The sequence below is a fragment of the Orycteropus afer genome, unplaced genomic scaffold, assembly GCF_000298275.1.
Source record: "Orycteropus afer afer isolate SDZICR_OR568_19922 unplaced genomic scaffold, OryAfe1.0 scaffold00139, whole genome shotgun sequence".
NCBI lineage: Eukaryota > Metazoa > Chordata > Mammalia > Tubulidentata > Orycteropodidae > Orycteropus > Orycteropus afer.
In genome coordinates this window covers 6,863,210-6,869,985 of record NW_006921726.1, presented here as the reverse complement: position 1 = coordinate 6,869,985, position 6,776 = coordinate 6,863,210, and positions in this window count along the sequence as shown.

The window sequence follows — 6,776 nt, the reverse complement described above, 5'->3', positions numbered from 1 at the left end:
GTTTATTCTCTTACAGTTTGGTGGCTTTAAGGCCAAGTTCAAAGTGTCAGGCTCTAGGGGCTGGGTGAAAGCCGCTCAACCTTAAGCTTAAGCCCTTCCTCCTGCTCCCGGCCCACTGAAGCTGGAGGCTTTTCTTTACTCAGCTGCTGGCTGCTGAGGCCAACAAGCCCAAGATTGACATGTAAAAAGGCACAGTCCTGATATTACCAAGCCACATGGCAGACCATTAATTCAAGTCCACTGAAAGTCCCAATTTCGGCAGAGCATGGCAGGCTGCTGAAAAATGACATGACTACATGCAGGGTTCAAGAGTGCCATAAGCTAAAGATCATTCCCAAAGCTGCTGCTTATAAACAGGAAGTAGACCACATCCCTAATGCAGCTACTCAGGTTCTCCAATACATTCCACCATGAAGTTGATTGCCAGTTTCATCTTGGGGAATAACTATCACCAGCTGCCCAGTCACTCAACGAGGCCTAGCCAAGTTGACACACACAAACTTTATTACCACAGACCTATATAAAGAAAATTATAAAACACTACTACAGGAGACAAAAAGGGCTCTACATAAATGGAAGAACCTGCCTTGTTCATGAATAGGTAGACTGAATACTGTGAAAATGTCAATACTGACTAAAGCAATCTATACATTTAATGCAATCCCAACCCAAATACAAATAAAAATTTTTAAGGACATTGAAAAACCAATTACTAACTTCATATGGGAAGGAAAGAGATCTCGGATAAGCAAAGCACTTCTGAAGGAGAACAAAGTGGGAGGTCTCACACTCCCAGATGGTAAAACCTACTCCACAGCCACAGTAGTCAAAACAGCATGGTATTGGTACAATGAAAGACAGATAGAGCAATGGAATAAAACTGAAAACCCAGAAATAAACCCATCCATCTATGGACAGCTGCTCTTTGACAAAGATCCAAAATCCATCAAATGGGGCAGACAGAGACTCTTTAACAAATGGTGCTGGCAAAACTGAGTATCCACTTGCAGAAAAATGAAACGAGACCCATACCTTACTCAATACACAAAAACAAACTCAAGTTGGATCAAAGACTTAAATGTAAAACCCACAACTAAAAAATTCATCAAAGGTAAAATAGGGGCAAATCTAGGAGTCCTAATTTACAGCATAAATAGACTTAATGTTTGACATAACCCAGAATGCACAGGAGGTAGAAGAGAAGCTAGATGATTGGGACCTTTTAAAAATTAAATTCTTAAGCACATTGAAAGACTTCATCAAAAGGGTAGAAAGAGAACCTATGGATTGGGAAAAATATTTGCCGATGACATATCTGACAAAAGGACTTTTCTCCAAAATCTGTAGAAAACTTCAACATCTCAACACCAAAAACACAAACAACTCAATTCAAAAATGGGCAAACGACTTAAACAGACACTTCACTAAAGACAATATGCTGGCGGGCAACAAACATATGAGGAATTGCTGCGATCATTAGTCATTGTTTGTTTTGTTTTGTTTGTTATTTACCATCAAGTCAGCCCCGACTCATAGCGACCCCTCCTTGGGTTTCCAAGGCAGTATCACTACGGAAGTAGGAATGCCCAACCTTCCTTCCGAGGAGTGGTTGGTGGGTTTGAACCTCTAGCCTTCTGGTTAGCAGTCAAGTGCCTTAGGCACTATGCTACCAGAGCTCTTCATTAGTCATTAGAGAGATGAAAATAAAAACAACAATGAGATATCATCTCACACCAGCAATAACAGAAAAGTTCAACAGGACAAAAAATAACAAATGCTGGTGAGGTCACAGAGAGATTGGAACTCTTGTGCACTGCTGGTAGGATTGTAAAATGGTACAACCATTGTGGCAAATGGTATGGCATGTCCTTGAAAAACTGAAAATAGAAATACCATTTGACCCAGCAATTCCATTACTAGGAATATATCTTAGAGATGTGAGAGGCAGGGCACAAACAGACATATGCACACGTATGTTCATCGCAGCACAAATCACTATAGCAAAGAGATGGAAACAACCTAAATGCCCATTAACAGATGAATGGATAACCAAATTATGGTACATTCACACAATGGGATATTATGCTACATTAAGAACAATGAAGGATACATGAATCATCTCACAACATGGATGAGCCTGGAGGACATTATACTGAGTGAAATAAGTCAATCACAGAAGGACAAATACTGTATGAGCCCATTACTGTAAAAAGACAAAGAAGGGTTTGCTTAAAAAAGGGACCTCATTTTGTAGTTTACCAGGGTGGGGAGGGAAGAGGAGGGATAAATTTCAGTCTAGTTGGGGGCCACATGCTGACATAGGTAAGGGGAAGTATGGTATAGAAAGAGTCTGTGACCACCATGATAACATTACGAAAAGGGAGGACACAGAATTGTGCACATAAGATATAAATGACAGACGCTAATATCAATCAGTATATTCACAATACTGCATTACCATTAACACCAAATACTGGGCTACAGATAAACACATAAGCATCTGAGAAGATCAGATGGGAGTAAGAGAACACAGGATTATACTCCAGACCAAGGATAGATTCAGCTGAGGCTAATCTTGCACAGACACCAGTGATAGAAAATATTCCCAGTCCTTCCAGAAACAGAAGACAGAAACAGAGTAATCCCTCACAGACACCCAGACTCTGTGGGAGAGAGATCCGATGGATCTACTGACTCAGGACCATAGTACTGGGGGACACCAGACTCAATTGGCACAACAAAATACGTAAAAATCTTGTTCCTCATCCTGTGTTGGTGAGTAGCGATTGGTGTCTTAAAAGCTTTCAAGTGACCATCAAAGATGCAGCAAATGATCTCCTATCATCAGAAGCAAAAAACCAAGGGCATTTGGAAGCAATCAGCCCTAAGACACAATGGATATCAAGACCAGAAGAACTAGATGGTGCCCAGCTACCAATGCCAATCACTCAGGAAAGGATCAAATCTGGAGATCCTGGATAGAGTGGGAGGAAAAACGTGGAACAAAATCCAAAAACTCAATAATGACCAGAATTACTGGGCTGGTGGAGTCTGGCGAGACCCCCAATACTATGGTACTGGGATACATTCTGGGCCTGGAATAAAGCTCACTCCCAAGGGCTGGCTCTCAGCCCAATAGCAAACAAGATGTACATGCAGACCATTCAACCCAGGTGACGCACCCACATACTCTATGGAAATGCATCCCTTGGAGCAATCGACCAAGGGGCACCAAAGGGGCAACATTCTCATGGAGGAAATGCAGGACAAACAGGAGTGCATAACTATGAGGCCCACGGGAGGAGGGTTACTGGGCAGGGAGGGGAGGAGACTGGGTTAGGGTTGGGGATGGTAAATGAGAAGTGAAACTAAGTGTACACAAAATATTGAATGTGAAACAAACTCTGCTCTGTAAACTTGCACCTAAAGCACAATAAAAAAATAAAATTAAAAAAGAAAAATAAAGATATCTGTTCAAACCAAACCAAGTGCACTGCCATCAAGTCAAATTTGACTCATAGCGACCCCTCCTTGGGCTTCCAAGGCAGTATCGCTACAGAAGTAGCTTGCCCAACCTTTAACCTGAAAATGGTCAGCTATCCTGGAGATTTTATGGAAATGAGTAAAAGCTTTGAAAAAGAGGTGAAGTAACTTGTTCAATGTCACTTGTACAATCAATAGGAAAGCAAAGAGGACAAAGTCTGATTCTTTGGGGTTTGTGGAAGGCAGACCTTAAGATAGGTGCCTCTAATCCCTATATCCTGGTGTTCATATCTTTGTGTAATCCCCTCACCTTGAGTATGGGAAAAACAAGTAGCTTGCTTCCAACCAAGAGAATATAGCAAATGTAATGCAATGTCAGTTCTATGGTTGTGGTATGTTATATAATAGAACTCCATCTTGTTAGCAGAGTCATTCTAGAAAATTTTCTTGCTGATTTCAATGAAGCAGACCTCTTTGATGAAGGAAACTCACCTGGAAAGGCACTGCGGTTGCCTCTAGGAACCACAGGTGGTCTCTAGGAGGCCACTGGAAAGTGAGAACAGCCTTCAGCAATAGCCAGAAAGAAAATTGGAATCTTAATCTACAAACTTCAGGGAAATGATTCCTGCAAACAACTTAAAAGAGCTTGGAAGTAGACTCTTCCCTCATCAAACTTTCAGATGAGAACAGCCTGACTGATATCTTGACTACACATTTGTGAGACACCAAGTTGAGAGAACCACTAAGATATGCCTGGACTCCTACCCACAGAAATCAATGTGTGTGTTTTAAGACCCTAGATTCATGCTACTATATTATACAGCTCTAGAAAACTAATACCAAGGTCCTTTGCTAGGTAGCAATAGATTCGTAAGCATCTTACTTCCATCCTCCATGAAGGTATCTCTGTTCACTTAGAGGAAAACTAAGGGTTTTTCTTGTTACTTCCTTAAAATTTCCCAAATTACTTCCCTTATTTCCTACCTTAATATGATACTTGCCCTCAAGAAAAATATATGAATACTCCTAATCTTGCCATATATCCATTTATAATTGGGTTTGGTTGTTTGTCACTCCATCTCAATTTGTCTGCAACCAAAGCACTGTTATTTTAGTCAAATCAGTTGATATTTTACCATCATATTAATATATCCATAGACTCAACCCCACAAAACCCACATCTTCTAGAAACAAAAATTGAATCACATTTTAAAAATTTAGAGTGGAAAGTATTATAGTAATCCTTTGTTCTAATATTAATTTACAAATGACAGACATAATTAATAATGTGCTAAGATAAGACAAAGATTGTGAGACAAATTGAGATGAGAAAACAAGTGATAATATTCCTTACACCACTAAGAGTGGAACTTGTATTTATAGTCCCTGTAATGTCCAAGCACTGTGATAAGTACTTCACCTGTGTCTCCACTAAATCCAGTAATGGTATGCATTGTTTTCCCAACAGAAGGGTGTCCTACTAGGTATTAATTCTATGCCTCTATTTTTCAAAAAGAAAGGAGCTCAAATGATCTGAAATGGACACATGGAAGGCTCCTATAAATACTAGGAGCTTGAAGGATCAGAAAGTCCTGAAATCATGAAGGTACACACACACACACACACACACACACACACACATATATATATATATATGTAAATTAAGCGACTTAAATATGTTGTGTGCCATTGAGTCCATTCTTACTCATTGCAATCCCATAGGACAAAGTAGAACCCCACCATAAGGTTTCCTAGGCTATAATGTTTAGAGGAACAGATCAGCAGGTCTTTTTTCATTTGAGCCATAAGGTGCGTTCAAACTGCTGACCTTTTGGTTAGCAACCAAGTACTTAACCATTGTGGCACCATTGCCTTGATATAATCCAATGAATCATTCAAATGCCAGATTTTAGAGGCTGTTTAGTTAGTATTTGAATATATACTATGCTAGACTGGATCACCTATCCTATACCTGGGCCAGCAACTTTCAAGAGTAAAATTCATCTTCACATATCAATATGAATAGATTGGGCAATCTACTTCCATAGTGCTATCACCTCAGAAACCCAAGGATGGGCCACTATGAATTGGATCTGACTCAACAGCAGTGAGTTTGTTTTTTTGGTTTAAAGTAAGCAATGTAAGTTATAGACTGATAAGTTGTATGCTGGCTCTTATATGAATGTAAAATAAACAAACAAATCAGCAAGGATGCAAAAGAACTCAACAAAACCAGCAACCAACAGGATCTAATAGATATTTTTAGAACACTCCACACAACAGCAGAATAAACACTCTTTTCAAGTGCCATGGAATATGTAGTAAGGTCAGCCATATCCTAGCCCATAAACAAACCAACAATTTTAAAAGAATTGAAAATATACAGATTGTGTTCTCCAACCACAAAGGAATCAAAGTAGAAATCTGTAACAGAAAGCTAACATAAAAACCTCCAAACACATGGAAACAAAACAAAGCACATTGTCCCTGCTGTCTAATGGCTAGAAAGATTTTGGTTTAGATCTAAATCATGCATAAAGATGGGAAAGTGACCTGTCTAGGATAAGAATTTTGATGAGGTTTTTTTTTTTTTTTTTTGAGATCCAACATCTTATCTAATAACCATTGATCAAATTGTCCATAGTCCAAGAGGCAATCATTCAAACAGAACAAGGGGATATTATAGTTTAAAATCAGAAAAGATGTGTGTTAGGGTTGTATCCTTTCATCATACTTACTCAATCTGTATGCTGAGCAAATAATGCAAGAAATGGTTATATGAAGAAGATGTAGAATTAGGATTAGAGGGAGAGTCAATAAAAACCTACAGTATGGGGAGTTCTGGCAAGATGGCAGACTAGGCACAAGGACTGCACAGACACTCTTCAATAAAGAAAAGGGAAACCAATTAACACAGACACAGAAGATAACCTTGGACCCCTAAGCCTTGAAGGGAAGGATACAAAAGTGAACTAAACCCCAACTAGCAGAAGAATTTGTGTGAAAATACCAAAAAAGGAGACACACGAAGCTGTGGTCTGGCAGCGGACTGAGTGACCCTGACGGCACAGATGACACGGCTTGGACATTCCCGAGTGGTGGTAGGACCTAAGAATTTACCCAAAAATCACCCTACTAGCCAGGGAGTTCACGAAAGACTGTGCACGGTGGCTGGGGAACAAACGGAGAAGGTAAAGAGAAAGGTGGGCTGAGTTGTGGAATTTTCCCGGTCCGGAAGAGTGCTGCCATTTTGTAGGTTTAAAAAGCAGCTTGACTATTTTGGATATTTAAAG